Raw genomic sequence first — 20397 nt, 5'->3', positions numbered from 1 at the left:
GAATGGAGCCGGCTGTGTTGCAGGGGTGCGACGGGTGCAGTAGCACCCGTCGCGATTTTCACTGTCTGCAAAGCAGACAGTGAAAATCTTCATGGGGCCCTGTTAGGGGGCCCCTGCACTGCCCATGCCAGTGGCATGGGCAGTGCAGGGGCCCCCAGGGGCCCCACGACACCCGTTCCCGCCATCCTGGTTCTGGCGGTGTAAACCGCCAGAAACAGGCTGGCGGGAAGGGGGTCGGAATCCCCATGGCGGCGCATGGAGGATTCCCTGGGCCAGGGGAAAACCGGCGGGAAAACGCCGGTTCCCCTTTTCTGACCGCGGCTTTACCGCCGCGGTCAGAATGGCCCTGGAAGCACCGCCAGCCTGTTGGCGGTGATTCCGTTGCCCTCCACCATGGCGGTCATAGACCGCCAGGGTTGGAATGACCCCCTTAGTCTCTTTTTCGAAGATTTTCTTTAGCGGGATGAACCTGCCAGTCCAATCCGACTTCCTGGAGCCCTTCTCCGGATACGCGTCGTGGGAATCCTCGGTGGAGATTTTTACCTTCGGACTTAGTCATTTTTTCGAGGTGAAAATCCTTCGACCGAGGTAAAACTGGATCTTGATCCGACGTCCATGGAGCCCTCCTCGGATACGCTGGCTGGGATGTCCCAGTCAACTTTTTACCTTCGGACTTAGGCGGTCATTCTGACCGCGGCGGGCGGCAGTCGCCGCCCGCCATGCGGTCACTGCCAAATGGCCGCTCCGCGGTCAGTAGACCGTGGATGCCATTCTGGCTTTCCCGCTGGGCCAGCGGGCGACCGCCAAAAGGCCACCCGCCGGCCCAGCGGGAAAGCCCCTGCAACATAGAAGCCGGCTCCGAATGGAGCCGGCTGTGTTGCAGGGGTGCGACGGGTGCAGTAGAACCCGTCGCGATTTTCACTGTCTGCAAAGCAGACAGTGAAAATCTTCATGGGGCCCTGTTAGGGGGCCCCTGCACTGCCCATGCCAGTGGCATGGGCAGTGCAGGGGCCCCCAGGGGCCCCACGACACCCGTTCCCGCCATCCTGGTTCTGGCGGTGTAAACCGCCAGAAACAGGCTGGCGGGAAGGGGGTCGGAATCCCCATGGCGGCGCATGGAGGATTCCCTGGGCCAGGGGAAAACCGGCGGGAAAACGCCGGTTCCCCTTTTCTGACCGCGGCTTTACCGCCGCGGTCAGAATGGCCCTGGAAGCACCGCCAGCCTGTTGGCGGTGATTCCGTTGCCCTCCACCCTGGCGGTCATAGACCGCCAGGGTTGGAATGAGGGCCTTAGTCTCTTTTTCTGAGATTTTCTTTACCGGGACGAACCAGCAAATCAGGCCGGGTCGCGGTTGAGGCAAGCCGGCTAGAGTTGCCACGGCGGGTCGGTCCCTCTATGGAGCTTTTTTTCAAAAGTTCTCCAAACTTCTCCAAACTTCTGGAGCTTCTCCCAGATGTCCTTTTAAGGTTCTTTTGAGGTCCACAGCTCACCCCAAGGGTCCAGAAGTTCTGAGATGGGCCTTTGGGGGTTCGAACTACATCTCCCAGAATGCACCTGACACAAACTCCTTTTTGCCCACTGGACAGTGGTCAGCTGGTCGCTTTCTTCAGGAGATGGTGCAGGGGACTCTGGTTAGCAATTTTTTACCTGTAGCAAACAGGGAGTCCCTCCTTGAACCAGTTGAAGTCAGGCAAAGTCCTTCTTGTGGTGAAGCCCAGGTGTGCAGCTGGTGCAGTCCTTCTGAGTGCAGGTTCCAGGTGCAGGCCAGGGGTCCAGAAGAGCAGTCCTTCTACTTCTGTAGTTCTTCCTTGTTGGATGTGGTAGGGAACTGAGGTGTGGGTGCAGGTCTGCCAGTTTTATCCTTGCTCCTGGGTGAAAAGCAGGGGGGTCCCGGTTCTCCAATCAGGTGCAGGGTCCTTCCCCCTGTGATGACCACTTCCTGGGAAGTGTGGCAAAAATCAATCCCAGGAGGCAACATTCTCTAAAAATCCATCATGTCTGAATCTGATTTTTGGAGGTTACATCTGGCTGAGCCCACCCACTGGTGTGGCTAAAAATCATAAACACACCCCTCTCCTGCCCTCTCCTAATCTAATCAAGGGGGCACCTAGTTGTCTGGGGTTGCAGGATGTGGGGTGTTGCTGGTTGCTCCAAATGTCATTCTCTGCCTTTGAAGACCAGTTTGGCAGCCCTCCCCCTTCCTGCCTCACCATCTGCTGTGGGGAGATTCCCTCCCACAGGCACATTCCTTTGTGTGAAGCCAGGCCACTTCACACCTCATCAAGGCAGCCTGGCCAGGCTGCTAGAGACTAGCCAATCAGGGCACATCAGCAAAAACAATGCAGGGCTGAAATTGGCAACTTTTCAGATAAAGTTTAAAACTCTTTACCTGATCAAGTTATATTAAATCCAACAACTGGAAGTTGTGGGGTTTACTATAACAATTAATTTGATACCAAACTCTTGGTATCCATCATTTAAGGGGACTTTAAAAATTAAAATAAAGTCTCCCCATTCTAGCCTATGGAGGCCACTCACTACAATGAGGGGAAAAACAAATTCGGCTGTTTTTACCTCACCAGGGCTTATAAAACTATTTTTATAAGGTCCCTGCTTATAGTTACATGGCACCCAGCCCTAGGGGCACATAGGGCACACCTTAGGGGTGACTTATATGTAAGAATAAGGTAGTTTAAGACTTTGGAACTACTTTTAATTCGAAGTCGAATTTGCATATAACTTTAATTTAAAAGCAGCCAGCAAGGCAGGCCTGCCTTTAAAACGACACTGGGCACCTCCGCAGTGCACCTATGGGTGCACCACCTATGCTGTGGTCCCTAAACCTACATGCCCTCCCATATACTAGGGACTTATATGTAGATTAACTTAGCCAATTATAATTAGCCTAATTTGCATATCCATTTTACACATAGCACAGGCCCTGGGACTGGTTAGCAGTACCAGGGAACCATCAGAGTCAGAAAAACACCAGCAAAAAGTGAAAAATGGGGGCACAAAGTTAGGGGGCCTCTGCAATCAGCCCTGTTTTCTCACAGAGAGCTTGGCTCATTGGTATGTTTGCTATAAAGGGCGGGTGGCACTGTAATGTCAACTGTCATCCTATTCAGCCCTATTCCTCAACCGGTATTGTGACAAGTCCTATCTTTGTGCACACAGGTGACTCTGGCTCTCCTAACCTTCCCTGGCTGCTGGTACCAGTGAGGTACCCTACCATGGATGGGAAACACCGTTTCAATGAGGCCCACTGCACGACAAGGTGCGTTATAGAAAGAACATTTGGGTTCCTGAGGCCAGATTAAGGTGTCTCCATGTCTCCAGTGGTGCCCTCCTCTACAGTCCCCAAAAGGTATGCCAGATCATAGGGTGCTTGCTGCATCTACACAATCTGGCTCTGAGACATCAGATTCCATTACTCTCTAATGAGGAGGTGGCAGCTGGACCAGTGGCTGATGATGGGGACATGGAAAGTGATGCGGAAGGTGTAGCTGAATTTAGGACTGAGCTGATCAATCATTACTTCTAGTAACATACAGGTATGTTGTGTGTGTATCGTCAAGTATTTCATTTCCAGATTGCCTAATGACAATGCTCCTCATGGTCAGGTACATCATTGTGCAGTGTACCTATCCCTCAGTGTGACTGGTTGCGGGAGAAAGTTAGCCCATCAGGAGCTGTGTTACTGATGTCATCTCATTGACATGTGTTATGTATGTAGATTGGCAGGTTGAAATTTCCTATGTACAGGCATCTGGTGTGTCATTTGTCCACTGATGTTTTCCCAAATAAAGATTGTGCAGTGTCTCACTTCCTATCAAAACTGTTGGACATTGTCCTTTCCTAACAGAGGTAAGTGCACTTATTTACCCATTTGAGGTGTGAGCTACTGCATAATAGTAATGTGATTCCTGATCTTATGGGTGTGATATTGTCTACTGGTGTCTGCTGTGCTATTGGCAATCCATAATGTGCACGACAACAACGTACTGCATAAGCGCTGCACGCCTACTATCCTGATGTGAGTCCCTGTCTTGGTCTATCTGCAGGTGGAGTTTGTGGATCTACTCCTGTGTGTGGCTGGGCTAGTGACTCCCTTGAAACTGGAATTTGGACCTTGTCTGGTGTAGGGTGTGACCTGCAGGGAATGCCTCCCTCTGCTGTCCATGTGACATACTTTTGGTGAAGGTGAATTAAAACACATTACATTTCAGTAATATTTACATTGTATATTTGACAATAAAGACACAAAGACAGTTCATGTGTTCCATGGTATTTATTGTGCACAAAGTGTGGAAGAGTTGATGAGTGTGGCCAAGCCTAACATCAGAGTAGGTGCCCTAGCTGTAGGCAGTACAAGTCCAGTATCCAAAGGCCATGTGAAAGAAATGACACTGCACAGCCAACAGGGTGTCTCAGTGGCACACAAGGGAGGATTTTCAGAAGAGGGTCACTTCCTGGCAGTGGGTATAGTCTTGTAATCTGCTCATGCAGGATGTCTGGATGGATGACCACATGGGGTTCCTTAGCTGCAGAGGATGGGGTGCCAGTGGCCTGCAGGCCCTCCATTCCACTAGCTGAGGCTGATGTTGATGGCTCAGTTGGTGTCTGGCTAGTGGAACTGGCCTGCTAGTGGGTAGAGGAAGCATGCAGGATGGTTGTGAGCTCCTTGAGCACTCCTGCAATGGAGGCCATGGTGGTATTGTGGGCCTGCCACTGCTGCATGGCCTCTTGGTGGTATTGCCTCTGCAGCCTTTGGTTTTCCTCCAGAATGGTGAGTATTTGCCCCTCATTGCCCTGGTTTTGCTGGTATGCTCCCATAACTTGGGAGATGGTTTCCTGGCCAGTAGAGTCCCCTGGGGGCTTAATCCCGTAGGCCACAGGTGCCCTCTGATGGCTCCTGACCCCCTGTGTCTGTGCCCCTGGCACAGTGTGCCTACTCTCAGTAACCCCAGGACTGTCATTGTCTTGGGTGTGAGGGGTCAACTCAGGTCCCTATACTGTGGGGCGCACTGCTGATTGACCAGTATTTGAGACACAGGTTTGGGGAGCAGAGTTTGGCTGAGATGTAGATGCCACAAGTTGGGGGGATGGTTGGATGTGGGCAGGGTGAGGCTGGAAGTGTTGGACTGACCAGGTGTCCCACATGAGCCAGGTAAGTCATCTATGTCCAGACATCCTGTGTTGTTGCTCTCACTGGGGCCTTCATCCTGGGGAGGGCTGTCTGTCTCAGGCCTCCTCTCCCTAGTGGCAGTGGCAGGGGTACCTGTGAATTAAGTGGGAGCGTATCGCATGGTGAAGATGTGAATGTTGGTCTCTGTGTCTGATGCATACAGTGGCTTGACTTGAATCCCAGTTACGGCAATGACAGATGCAGAACTACAGACATTGTTTGTGGGTAATGGATAGTGAAATGGGTAGAATGTACCATTGAGGGTTGCAGTATGAGGATTGCATTTCTGTCATTGCCATGTTAAGGTCCTCATTTGTAGCATCTTGTTGGTGTTGCAGGTGTGATAGTTGTACATGCAAGTGTTGCACTGTGACGCAGACAGATCAGCTTTTCATGTGGATGCGCAGGTGCATTGTGGGAGTCATATTGATAGTCATTGGCAGTGCTATCCGTGCAGTGGCAGGGACTGTGTGGGCATTGTGGCTGGGTGGTGGGGTGGCATGCAGGGGAAGGGCTTTAGGTGATGGTGTGGGAGGTGCAGTGGAATATAGAGTGACTTGGGGAGTGATAGGATGGTGGGGTAGCATGCTGGAAGGGGCAAAATAGTGCTAGGGCTGTGTTGGTTCCTTGCCATTGTCCAGTCCTCCAGGTATTCCAGTCAGGACCTCAGGAAGCAGCATGTCCAAGACCTTCTCCTCCCACGATGCAAACTCTGGGGGAGAAGGTGGGGGCCCATTGCCAGTCTTCATCATGGCAATTTGGTGCCTGAACGACATGGAACGCACCTTCCCCCGTAGGTCGTTCCACCTCTTCTGGATGTCCTCTCTTGTCCGTGGATGGTTGCCCACTGAGTTGACCATGTTGACAGTTCACTGCCATAACTCAATTTTCCTGGCTATGGATGTTTGCTGGACCTGTTCTCCAAACAGTTGTGGTTCTACCCTGACAATTTCATCAACCATGACCCTCAACTCATCACCTGTGAAACGTGGGTGTTTTTGACAGGACATGGTAGTTGTGTTGTGAATGGGGGGGTGTGGTGTGCAAGGGTGCGGTGAAGGGTGCTTGATGGGGTGGGGGTGCTTGGTTGGTGTGTGCTGGTTGTGGTGTTTGTGTGCTGTGACGATGTGTGTATGGTGCCAATGGTGCAGTTGTATGGTGGGTGCTGAGTGTTGTGTGTAGTAGTGCGTATAGTGTAGGTGTACAGTGTTTTTGTTTTGTGTGGTCCCCGCTGTTGCTGTTTGTCGTTTCGGTTGCAAAGGGTTGTAGGTTGTGTGGGGTGAGTTTTAGTGTGGTGTGTGTTAGTGTATCTAATGTGTTTATTTATGTGAGTTGGGGGCTATTCGATTTGTACAATGTGGTGCTGCATTCTGGGAGAGGAGTGTTTTTGACCGCGACGGTTCACACAACCAATGATTTTCAGCCATGCAGTGATGGCTGTGCTGATTTGTGGGTCGTAATTTGGAGAGTGGAATTTGTTCGGCATGGTGGTGCTGATGGTGGGACCACCTCCATCCCACCTTCGGTCATCCTGGCGGTGTCGGATTTGTGGCTGTTATTAGAGGGATTTTTTTGTGGATTGTTAATACGGCAGACGGGATACCGCCAACACTGGCGGTCTTTTGGCACCTGCAACCACGGCGGTCTTATTATAAGATCGCCAAACTCGTAACGACCACCTACATTTTTTAAAATCCTTTACCTTATGTAATATGAATAAACTGATTCTAACTCAACGCAAAACATACGTGTGTGTGTGTGTGTGTGGTATATGCAATAAAACTAAAACAATACCAAAATATGTTTATTTTTTTTAAATGTATAAATTAAAACTTAAAAAATGGAAAGCAACTTTAATGAATAAAACAATGAAAGATACCAGTGCTTTAATTGATTCAATACATTGATGAAGAAAATGAAGAAAATAAATATAAATGACTAAATTACCAGCTTCTCAAACATATAAAATATACACTTTATTATTTTTCAACAAAATAATAAATAAAAATGCTAATACAAATGTTATGACTGTAAAAAATACTAAATAATATTACCGAATTAAGAAGTTTGACAACAATTTAAATTAGCTTAATAATTGTAGTAAAGTAAGATGTAAACAACCCCACAAAACAAATACTGTTCAGAAATATAACTACAAGTATCATTATAAATTACAAATATTTATTTTTGAAAAAAATAAAAATTCATTAAAAATATAAATCAATTAATTATAAAGTGAACAAATATTAATAAAATTCTAAGAACATATAAACATTTATTAAAAAACAAATGTAAGTAACTCTTTCAGTTCCTCTAAAAAATACAAACAGCTTCTAAAACATTTCCAAAATCTAAAAAAAACATACCAAAAATATAAAAACGTATACAAATGTAAATGAAACATAAAAATACAATGTAAAAAAATAAAAATGGAAACCTACATAACAAGCTGTACATTTATGTACACAATTAGCAAAAAATGACTTGCCTGCCTATTTAATGATATCCCACACGCATCCTAAAAATTAATTCATAGAAAAATTTAACAAAAAATAAACAGAAGCATAGTAAGCAACAGTGATACTATAAACAACATTTGAAACCATGACATTATCAACAGTAATATTAAAAAACAATTTTCTTACCTGTGATATTAAAATCAATGACATTTATTATCGCAGCAAACTTGCCCTGCAATAATATTTATTTAATATAATGGCGGAATACAAACTCAAGACTAGTCATAGGAAATGAACTAAAAAAACATAGCAATGAAAATGAAAAAACTGGAACTACTCTTGGATCCGGACACAATGATCATCATGTCCAGCAAAAGCAACACAGCATTCATCAATGACATCAGAGTGTGGCAGACCAAAGGAGATAGTGACAGACAGAGACAGATGAAAGTTGAGGTGAGGCAATGGTCAACACAACACAACACAACACAAATGGGCAGGTCAAAACAAAGGAACCACAGACAGATGGACCATGCAGAACAATTCAGATCTCCCTTGAAGAACCAATGAACAATTCTGAGAACTATTCCCTCCCAAGATGATGCAGAGTAATGATAGGGCATCACTTTGAATCACTGCATATGACAGGCTGTGGGATTTTGTAATGTAGAGTTGGTATGATGAGTAAATGGAGATTGGTAAATAAGTCATCTCACAAGGATGGTGATGGAGAGTGTAGCATGGGAGTTAATTTTGAAATTGGCTGGGGCTGTGAGTAAGAAGCTATTTGCTTAGTTTGGCATACTTAGCACATTAGGCTGTACAAAAAGACTGCTGCCCCCCCTTACACCACTGTTTCTAATGCATATTAGATATCTATTCCGTCCCACTATTAATCTTTTATTCTTTCTCTTTTGTAGAAGACCCTGGAAAATTCAAAATCGGGGCCAAAAATTAATAATGTATAAAATTGCTGATGGTCCACTCACCCCCTCAGCAGGTTTCACAATCATCCACAGTACAAAGGTCTACAGAGCAGGAGGGGGCGTGCACAATTTATGTTTTTAGGATCTGTGAATCCTAACCTTGTGGAGCCTAGGTTCCAATACAAATTAATAACACAAAAACACTTTCCATTGCTAATTGATATACCTATTTATACATGAAAATACAGTTTTGAGATAACCAGTCCCAATCACTTTCTCAATTAATAATCCATCCCATGGTACATATAGGCTCCGCATACTAATACAGGAGGGTGTATTCAGATTAAGTACATAACTGGTTAACACTATGAATAAAATAAATAAGCTTTCAATTACCAAGATCAAAGATGTATCAATATTGTTGATGAAACTGAATGGGCTGACACATTTCATAAAGAGGAAAAAATCTTGCCCTCCCTTACATCTTAATGCCCAGACATTGCCCTTATTTAGGAGACACACCGATCCCCCAAAGGAATAACAGACTACTTAGAAACTGGGTGGGTAGGTAGTATATCATGCACATAAATCTACAGCTTCTAATGTTACTCAATCAACTCAGTCAGATTATGGAAGGGATGGAGTAACTATCTTGATTTGAGAAGGTTATGCTAGTCAGAGTGTTGAAGGTGTGGTTAGACCCATAGGGACAATATGTTGTCATTAAAGCTACAATACAAGACTGAATATTGGTTGTAGACTAATTATAAATACCAATATGAGACAAAAGTAATATGATGCACAACCTTTCAAGTTAACTACTGTTAGACTTTTGATCCTTGGCGTGGTCTCCCTTAACTTTTTGCCTCTGTTCCCCATGTTGTTGATGTGTGCTGGACTCTGATTTTACTGTTTTTGTTACTCTGGGCACTTTACCACTGCTAATCAGTGCTAAAGTGCAAGTGCTCCTTTACAAAATGTGTATGTGATTGGTTTATCCATGATTGGCACATTTGATTTATTAGTACGTCCCTAGTACAGTGCACTAGAGGTGCCTAGGGCCTGTAAATCAAATGCTACTAGTGGGCCTGCAGCACTGGTTGTGCCACCCACATAGGTAGCTCTGTAATCATGTCTCAGACCTGCCACTGCAGTGTCTGTGTGTGCAATTTTAACTGTAAATTCGACTTGGCAAGTGTACCCACTTGCCAGGCCTAAACCTTCCCTTTTCTTACATGTAAGACACCCCTAAGGTAGGCCCTAGGTAGCCCCAAGGGCAGGGTGCAGAGTATGGTTAAGGTAGGACATATAGTAATGTGTTTTATATGTCCTGGCAGTGAAATATTGCTAAATTCGTTTTTCACTGTTGCAAGGCCTGTCCCTCTCATAGGTTAACATGGGAGCTACCTTTAAATCTGATTCAAGTGTAGATTCCCTTTGGGAGCGGATGGACATGTGGAGTTTGGGATCTCTGAGCTCACAATTTAAAAATACATCTTTTAGTAAAGTTGATTTTAAGATTGTGTGTTTGAAAATGCCACTTTTAGAAAGTGAGCATTTTCTTACTTATACCATTTCTGTGACTCTGCCTATTTGTGGATTGCCTGTCTGGGTCAGTTTGACAGTTGGGCTGGTTGCACCTCACACTAGACAGTGACACAAAGGGAGCTGGGGTGTAGCCTGCATATCCTGATGAGCCATCTGTGCAAGGAGGGAGGGGAGGAGTGGTCCTTCACACCTGAAAGGGCTGTGCCTGCCCTCACACAATGCAATCTCCAACCCCCTGGTGAGTGTCTGGGGCCTGGCCTGGGCAAGGCAGGATTTCACATTCCAAAGAAACTTTACTTTGAAGTAGGCCTACTGCAAAGGAGAAATTGGGTATAAGAAGGGCACCCAAAACCACAGACTTCAGAAACACTTCTGGAACCAAGAGGAACCTCTGCCTCGAGAAGAGCTGAATAGCTGAGGAAGAAGAGCTGCCCTGCCTGTGACTGTGCTTTGAAGAGCTATCCTGCAGTTGCTGCTTCTGCCAGAGTAAGAGGGCAAAGACTGGACTTTGTGTGCCTTCCATCTTGAGAAGAAATCTCCAAGGGCTTGATCTAGAGCTTGCCTCCTGTTGTTTGAAGTCTCGGGGACAGCAAAGACTTCTCTCTGCCAGCACCTGGAGTCTCTGGAGAGACTCCTACTCTGCCCTGTGGTGCCCATCCAGTTCCTGGGACCCTGAAAGGAGAAGCTGGCAGCCTAAAGACAAGAAAATCCACACACAGAGCGCCGTGCGGGGAAAAGATTGACGCGAATCCAATCTGCGGCTGGAAAAACGACGCGCCGCCGGCTCCGCAGCTGAGAAACGACGTTCGCAGGAAACGCTACCGAAGAATCGACGCACAGAGCAGGAGAAACGATGCGCAGCATCGCTGACAGAGGCTGGGAGAACACAACCTGCGCTGCAGGATTTTCAGATTATCGTGCGGCCGGATTTTCGACTCGCGTAACGCCGTGCGGAGTTATTTTTGATGCACACCCGCCCGTGCTGGGTTATTTTTGACGCGCACCAGGTACATTTTCACTCTAGCAGCGCTAGTGTGTTTTTAAAACTACTTAAAGACTCTTTTTGATTTTTAATTGATAGCTTGACTTGTGTATGGTGGATTTTTGTCGTTTTGGTCTTGTTTTGTTTAGATAAATATTTCCTATTTTTCTAAACCTGTGTTATGTCATTTTGTGGTGTTTTCGTTAAGTTACTGTGTGTGTTGGTACAAATACTTTACACCTAGCACTCTGAAGTTAAGCCTACTGCTCTGCCAAGCTACCAAGGGGGTAAGCAGGGGTTAGCTGAGGGTGATTCTCTTTTACCTTGACTAGAGTGAGGGTCCTTGCTTGATCAGGGGGTAACCTGACTGTCAACCAAAGACCCCATTTCTAACATTGGTGATCAGCGGCTGGGATTTGTACTTGTATTTGTACTTGACATACAGTGATTAAGTATACACTACTGTTGTGATCTCAGATCACTACGTGACCACATACTACTTGTTTGGTGATCTTTTGATTTTTCTCTTTGGGACTGTTTTTATTCTACTCCATTTTTTTATCTCTGATTCCTTGATTTTGGGAACTTGTTTTTCTGCCTTTGGAACTTTACACTTGTTTTTGAATCTTCATCATGTCCCATGCTGGGGATGCATCAGTTGGAGCTGACTTTGACCTTGAGAAATTGGAGAGTTATACCAAAGGTCAGTTGAAGCAGTTCTGTAAAAGTTTTGACTGTCCCATTAAGAGCTCATCCAGGAAGGAGGAGCTGCAAAAGGGGCTGAGGGCCTGGGTGACAGCCAAAAGCACTGAAGGGCACACAGAGCATGTGGGATATGAGGAGGATGAGGAAGAGTGTTCAGTACACAATGGTATTGTGGGTGGGCCTGTTTTGTCCAGGGAGAAGGTCTCCAGGGCAGGTAGCAGTGTCTCATACAAGGGTTTGACACCTGAAGAGTTGCAGGACAGACAGGCAGAAAGGGAGTACCAATTGGGGCAGAGAAGGCTAGCTCTTGAGGAGAGGAAGATACAGATGGCTCATGAGCTTAGCTTGAAAGAGATGGATCATAGAAGCCAGTCCAGTAGAGATGGTGGCAGCAACCCTACAGTGCAGCCTGAAAGGAGGGTGCACATTCCTAAAGACCTTGTGAAAGATTACAAGAGGGAGGATGACATATACTTGTGGTTCAAGGGGTATGAGTCTGCTCTCCACATGAATCTGGTCCCTGAAGCTCATTGGGGGTGGCTCTGTGGAAGCACTTTGAGGCAGAGGGGAGGGATACACTGACAACCTTAGGGGATGCTCAGAATCTCACCTACTCTAAAATGAAGGATGCCTTGCTTACAAGGTATGGTCTTACCCCTGAGCAGTACAAGGATAAGTTTAGGTCCTACAAGAAGAAGGAATCCCAAACATCGTTGGAATCTGTTGATTCTTATTGCAGGTCACTGGATGGTTGGGTGAAGGGCAGTAAGGTAACTACGCATGAGGGGCTTTACAATCTGATTGCTTGGGAGCCCTTGTACAGTTTATGTTTTCCAGAGCTGCGCCAGCACCTGATTGACAGCAAGCTGACTGACCTAGGAAGCTTGCGCAGGAAGCGGACCGCTGGGAGAGCACCAGGGTCCAAAAGAGGTATGGGGAGACCACGCCAAGGATGGGCAGGATCCCTCTCAGAAGAAAGGGGGGGTAAGGGTAAACGGGGCGAGTTCTCTAAAGGGCCCCAAACTGATTCCCAGGGTAAGGATTCCCAACCCCCCAGTGAAAAGAAGGCATGGTTCTCCAAAGGGAAGCCAGTGGCAGGTGGTCCCCACGTAAGTGATATGCATGTGACCAGGTGGGTCATGTGAGGGGGGACCCTAAATGCCCAAAAGTACACCAGCACCCACTGGTGCGCCGTCCCAGGGATTGGCCAGAGTAGCACTTGGGGAGGAGTTGGTTTCAGGTGGGTGGGAACCAACTGAGATAACCCTTGTCTCACTAGGGGACAGTGAGATGGTCCAGAGAACCCCAGTGCCTGAAAACACTAAGAAGTACAGGCAGTGGGTGACCATTAATGGACAGAGGGTGGAGGCTCTGAGAGACACAGGAGCCAGTGTGACTACAGTGAGGAGTCAGCTGGTGTCTGAAGAGCAGATTGATCCCCAGGTACTTCACCAAGTAGTCGCAGTGGACAACTCAAAGCGCCTGTGCAGAGTGGTACAGGTTCCCTTTGAATGGGGGGTCTCAGGTTCCTTGAAGGTAGCTGTGAGTCCAACCATACCTGTTGATTGTTTGCTAGGCAATGACCTGGACGATTCCCCTTGGAAGGAGGTGGAACACAGGTCTCACTTGGAGATGTTGGGTCTGCCTAGGTGGGTATGCATATCCACCCGGTCAATGGCAGCCTGTCAGGGTAATCAAGAGCCCCTGGAGCCTGAAACATTGGCCCAGGGGACTGCCAAGAAGAGGAAGGTCAGGGGGTGCGGCAAAACCGGCCCCAGAAGTTCTCACGGTCTGGGAGGAGGTGGAGCCTGAGGGTGACGCCCCGGAGCCTACAGGGGAACAGGTGGCTGAACTGGGGGAGGTCCCTGAGCTGTCGCAGTGGTAGCAGGAAGGGGGGCCCACCAGGGAAGCATTCTGTGCAGCACAGAAGTCATGCCCTACTTTGGAGGGTTTGCGGCAGCACGCGGCAGACCAGGTGGCTGGCAAGGAGCCAGGATCACACCTGATTTATTGGGAGGATGACCTCCTGTATAGCGAGCCTAAGGTTCCTGAGCCTGTGTCAGCCTATGTGCTGGTGGTACCCCAGTGTTTCAGGGCCTTCCTACTGGGGTTGGCTCATGATGTGCCTTTAGCTGGACATTTGGGACAGGACAAGACCTTTGAGAGGCTTGTCACCCACTTTTACTGGCCCCTAATGCGCAGGAACTCAGATGCACATTGCAGGTCTTGTCAGACTTGTCAGGCAAGTGGCAAGAGTGGGAGGAAATGTAAAGCTCCCCTCCAGCCTTTGCCTGTTGTCAGTACTCCCTTTGAGAGGGTAGGCATTGACATTGTGGGGCCTCTGGATCCCAAGACAGCCATGGGCAACAGGTTTATCCTGGTCTTGGTGGACCACGCCACCCGGTACCCAGAAGCCATTCCTTTGAGATCAATCACTTCCCCTGTGGTGGGTCGTGCATTGATGGGGGTTTTTACCAGCATGGGGTTCCCCAAGGAAATGGTATCTGATAGGGGTACCAACTTCATATCCACGTATATGAAGTCTCTGTGGAAGGAGTGTGGGGTAACCTACATGTTCACCACCCCTTACCACCCCCAAAGTAATGGTCTGGTTGAGAGATTCAACCGCACCTTAAAAGGCATGATCATGGGCCTGTCAGAGCCCTTGAGGTGGAAGTGGGACGTCCTCTTGCCATGCCTTCTGTTCGCCTACAGGGAGGTGCCTCAAAAGGGACTTGGGTTTAGTCCCTTTGAGCTGATTTACGGCCTGTGAGGGGACCTTTGAGTCTGGTTAAGGAAGCTTTGGAGAAAGCACCTAGTAAACCCCCCAGGATGTATTCAGTTACATGCTGGCTTTGAGAAACCAGACTGCCCGCTTCAGGAGTCTCGCTCAGGAGAAACTGGAAGCAAGCCAGGAGGATATGAAACGGTGTGTGACCAGAATGCCACTCTGGTCGAGTTTCAACCTGGTCAAAAAGTGTGGGTGATGGCACCAGTGGAGCCTAGGGCGCTCCAGTATAAGTGGACTGGGCCATTTGAGGTGGTGGAGCGCAAGAGTGAAGTCACCTACCTGGTGGACTTGCGGTCTCCAAGGAACCCTTTAAGGGTCCTGCATGTCAACCGCCTCAAACCTCACTTTGAGCGGACTGAACTGTCCATGCTCCTTGTGACAGATGATGGGGTAGAGGAGGAGAGTGAGTCTCTTCCTGACCTCCTGTCTGCAGGAGAAAAAGATGGGTGAGTGGAGGGAGTGATCCTCTCCCCCTCCCTGACTGAGGAGCAGCAAGGTGACTGTCGCCACGTGTTGGGACAGTTTTCCTCACTGTTTTCCCTGATCCCAGGAGTCAAACACTTGTGCACACATGATGTGGACACTGGGGACAGTACACCTATTAAACAGAAGGTTTACAGGGTGACTGACAGGGTCAGGGCATGCATTAAGGATGAGGTATCCAAAATGCTTACCCTAGGGGTTATTGAGCACTCCAGCAGTCCTTGGGCCAGCCCAGTGGTATTGGTCCCAAAGGCTGCTGCAATTGGTGTCACCCCAGAACTCAGGTTCTGTGTGGACTACCGGGAACTCAATGTGGTCAGCAAGACTGACGCACACCCCATCCCCTGAGCTGATGAGCTCATTGAACGGTTAGGAGCTGCCAAGTACATCAGTACTTTTGATTTAACATCTGGGTACTGGCAGATTGCCTTAACTGAGGGGGCCAAGGAGAGGTCAGCATTCTCTACACCAGATGGACACTTTCAATTTAAAGTGATGCCATTTGGGATGAAGAATGCCCCTGCCACCTTTCAGAGGTTGGTCAACCAGGTGTTGGCAGGACTGGATGAGTTCAGTGCTGCCTACCTCGATGACATTGCTGTGTTTAGTTCCACACGGGACGAACACCTGCAACACCTCTGGAGAGTGTTAGAGGCACTGAAGAAGGCAGGCCTCACTATTAAGGCAAGCAAGTGCCAAATAGGGCAAGGTTCTGTGGTGTACTTAGGACACCAGGTGGGGAGTGGCCAGGTGGCACCCCTACAGCCTAAGATTGACACGATTCTGGCTTGGGAGCCTCCCAAGACCCAGACTCAAGTGAGAGCCTTTTTAGGTCTCACAGGATATTACAGGAGGTTTCTTAAGGGATATGGTACCATTGTTACCCCCTTAACTGAGTTGACTTCTAAGAAGCAACCCAGGAAAGTGATCTGGACAGAGGCTTGCCAGAACGCTTTTGATGCCCTGAAGGCTGCCATGTGCACAGCACCTGTGCTGAAGGCACCTGACTACTCCAAGGAGTTTGTTGTGCAAACAGACGCCTCAGAGCATGGTATTGGAGCAGTACTCTCACAGCTTAATGAAGAGGGCCTAGATCAACCCGTAGCCTTCATTAGCAGGAGGTGACTACCCAGGGAACGTAGGTGGAGTGCCATAGAACGTGAAGCATTTGCTATGGTCTGGGCACTGAAGAAGCTAAGACCCTACTTGTTTGGGACTCACTTCCGAGTTCAGACTGACCACAGGCCCCTCAGATGGTTAATGCAGATGAGGGGTGAGAATCCAAAACTGTTGAGGTGGTCCATTTCCCTACAGGGGATGGACTTTACGGTGAAACACCGTCCTGGTACAGAGCACGCCAATGCTGATGGTCTGTCCAGGTTCTTCCACCTTAGTGATGAGAACTCCCATGAGGTTGGGTAGTTGCTCCCCACTTTCAGCTGGGGGGGACACGTGTTAGACTTTTCATCCTTGGCGTGGTCTCCCTTAACTTTTTGCCTCTGTTCCCCAGGTTGTTGATGTGTGCTGGACTCTGATTTTTACTGTTTTTGTTACTCTGGGCACTTTACCACTGCTAACCAGTGCTAAACTGCAAGTGCTCCTTTACAAAATGTGCATGTGATTGCTTTATCCATGATTGGCATATTTGATTTATTAGTAAGTCCCTAGTACAGTGCACTAGAGGTGCCCAGGGCCTGTAAATCAAATGTTACTAGTGGGCCTGCAGCACTGGTTGTGCCACCCACATAAGTAGCTCTGTAATCATGTCTCAGACCTGCCACTGCAGTGTCTGTGTGTGCAATTTTAACTATAAATTCACCTTGGCAAGTGTACCCACTTGCCAGGCCTAAACCTTCCCTTTTCTTACATGTAAGACACCCCTAAGGTAGGCCCTAGGTAGCCCCAAGCGCAGGGTGCAGTGTATGGTTAAGGTAGGACATATGGTCATGTGTTTTATATGTACTGACAGTGAAATATTGCTAAATTCGTTTTTCACTGTTGCAAGGCATGTCCCTCTCATAGGTTAACATGGGGGCTACCTTTAAATCTGATTAAAGTGTAGATTCCCTTTGGGAGCGGATGGACATGTGGAGTTTGGGGTCTCTGAGCTCACAATTTAAAAATACATCTTTTAGTAAAGTTGATTTTAGGATTGTGTGTTTGAAAATGCCACTTTTAGAAAGTGAGCATTTTCTTGCTTACACCATTTCTGTGACTCTGCCTGTTTGTGGATTCCCTGTCTGGGTCAGTTTGACAGTTGGGCTGGTTGCACTTCACACTAGACAGTGACACAAAGGGAGCTGGGGTGTAGCCTGCATATCCTGATGAGCCATCTGTGCTAGGAGGGAGGGGAGGAGTGGTTAGTCACACCTGAAAGGGCTGTGCCTGCCCTCACACAATGCAGTCTCCAACCCCCTGGTGAGTGTCTGGGGCCTGGCCTGGGCAAGGCAGGATTTCACATTCCAAAGAAACTTTACTTTGAAGTAAGCCTACTTCAAAGGAGAAATTGGGTATAAGAAGGGCACCCAAAACCACAGACTTCAGAAACACTTCTGGAACCAAGAGGGACCTCTGCCTGGAGAAGAGCTGAATAGTTGAGGAAGAAGAGCTTCCCTGCCTGTGACTGTGCTTTGTGGAGCTATCCTGCAGTTGCTGCTTCTGCCAGAGTAAGAGGGCAAAGACTGGACTTTGTGTGCCTTCCATCTTGAGAAGAAATCTCCAAGGGCTTGATCTTGCCTCCTGTTGTTTGATGTCTCAGGGACAGCAAAGACTTCTCTCTGCCAGCACCTGGAGTCTCTGGAGAGACTGCTACTCTGCCCTGTGGTGCCCATCCAGTTCCTGGGACCCTGAAAGGAGAAGGTGGCAGCCTAAAGACAAGAAAATCCACGCACAGAGCGCCGTGTGGGGAAAAGATTGACGTGAATCAGATCTGCGGCTGGAAAAACGACGCGCCGTCGGTTCTGCAGCTGAGAAATGATGCTCGCAGGAAATGCGACCGAAGAATCGACGCACAGAGCAGGAGAAACGACGCACAGCATCGCTGATGGAGGCTGGGAGATCACAACCGGCGCTGCGGGATTTTCAGATCATCGTGCGGCTGCATTTTCCACTCGCGTACCACCGTGCGGAGTTATTTTTGACGCACACCCACCCGTGCGGGGTTATTTTTGACGCGCACCAGGTACATTTTCACTCTAGCAGCGCTAGTGTGTTTTTAAAACTACTTAAAGACTCTTTTGATTTTTGATTGATAACTTGACTTGTGTATGGTAGATTTATGTCATTTTGGTCTTGTTTTGTTTAGATAAATATTTCCTATTTTTCTAAACCTGTGTTGTGTCATTTTGTAGTGTTTTCATTAAGTTACTGTGTTTGTTGATACAAATACTTTACACCTAGCACTCTGAAGTTAAGCCTACTGCTCTGCCAAGCTACCAAGGGGGTAAGCAGGGGTTTGCTGAGGGTGATTCTCTTTTACCCTGACTAGAGTGAGGGTCCTTGCTTGATCAGGAGGTAACCTGACTGTCAACCAAAGACCCCATTTCTAACAACTACTTTCTCTGAGCTGGTCAATAATTATACTAGAAGTAGACTGGACTATAGCCTTGACCCTATACTTGTCAAACCAGGAAACCCAGAGATAAAAAAATCAGAGACAGACAAGTATTAAGAGATCTTATGAATCAACATAGCCAAATAGACTGTCTATGACACCTTCTGCACCCGTCAGACAGATACTACATGTTCATGTCATACACTCATGGATCATTATCAAGTTATGACTATTCCCTTATTAGTGCACCAACACTAAGAATAGTACCTGGCCCACCTATAATCCCTAATAGTGTATCAGACCATAATGCTGTACCTCTGCCGTTAGATTTAAGATAATCACCCAAGCAGAAGAGAGAAACAGAAGAGGTTATGAATGGGACCAGAATCATTACCAGTTACCTCAAAAACAAATACAATTTTGGAACACGAATTTGAAGTTCTTGAGGACTGCCTCTTTTTCTGATCTGTGGACATTGAGTGGAGCCTGATGGTATTGTTTGTATAGTTTCTTAAAGTATACAATTTCATTTTATATTACTCATCCTCCAAGGACAAGGAGCACCTTAGATGTCTTGTGGCCTTCTTCTTATAACTCCCACTGAGAAGATTAACACCATATATGACAAATAAGTAGTAGCAATCAAATAAGTGTTTGCTCACTGGCATCATGATCTAGATAGGGCCTTGCAGTTAATTACAGTATGGACTGACTTTAAAAATCTGGGATTCTTGAAGTACATGAAATTCTCGGCATTTAAGGTGCATTCTGTTCTTCTTGCAGTTCCACTATCTAATCACATACACACCAAGGAAAAGGCAAGGAAAAGCTGGTGCTTTCCCCAACAATTAGAACCAATAACTCCAAAATGGATGCATGTCTTATTTGACCCACTGATTTAGATGGTTTCTTGTCCGGTTTAAAGTCATATTTGTGTTCCTGGACTCTACAGCAAATGATTCAGGAAGAACTCCCCTATTGCATAATAATTTAGGGGTTCTTTTTTCATACAAAAAATGCTGTTCATTCCTACTTCAGAACTGCAGAGAAAAGTACTAGTCTGGTATAATTATGCTCTGACTGAGGGACATCCAGAGAAAAGATAAACTAGCCCACTATAAGAAGGGCTGTAGGCAGATATGTGAATCAATCTGTGCCTAGATTAAATCATCCCATCAAAACTCTTCAGGCCCCTTAATTCCCTTAATCACTCCGAAAGACCATGGAAGAAAACCTCCATGGATTTGATAATTGACTTTCCTCCTTCAAAGAAAAACACTCTAGTGGTTTCTAACTTCACTAAATGTGCTAATTTCATTCCATTTCATGAACTACCTAATTTTTCTCACTTTCGTAATGGAGGTTGCATGAGTACATCGTTTGTTTTCTGAAATTATCTTTTATAAAGCTGGTCTTGATGCATCCGTGTTTTCAAATTATTGCCTCGTTTCTCAATTGCCTTTTATGGCTAAGGTTCTTTCTTGAGAGATTGGTCAACCTCCAAGTGTCATCTTTCTTGCAGGATAACAAATTGCTGGACCCCTCTGGGGGATGGGATTCAGAGCAAACAACAGCACTGAGGGCACTCTGCTTGCCTTTGTGGACTACATCAAATTGAAGGTAGATCAGGGCAAGGCGGTGGTCCTAATTCTACTAGACCTCTCCACTGCCTTCGGTATGGTTTCTCACAGTCTTCTGATAAAAAGAATGCATGAGATAGGGCTTCACTCTGATGCCTTCCAATAGCTCAGATCATTCCTT

This window comes from Pleurodeles waltl, chromosome 1_2, assembly GCF_031143425.1.
Source record: "Pleurodeles waltl isolate 20211129_DDA chromosome 1_2, aPleWal1.hap1.20221129, whole genome shotgun sequence".
In the NCBI taxonomy this organism is placed as follows: Eukaryota; Metazoa; Chordata; class Amphibia; order Caudata; family Salamandridae; genus Pleurodeles; species Pleurodeles waltl.
The sequence above is the reverse complement of the archived record's forward strand: the minus strand, read 5'-3'. Positions refer to the sequence as shown.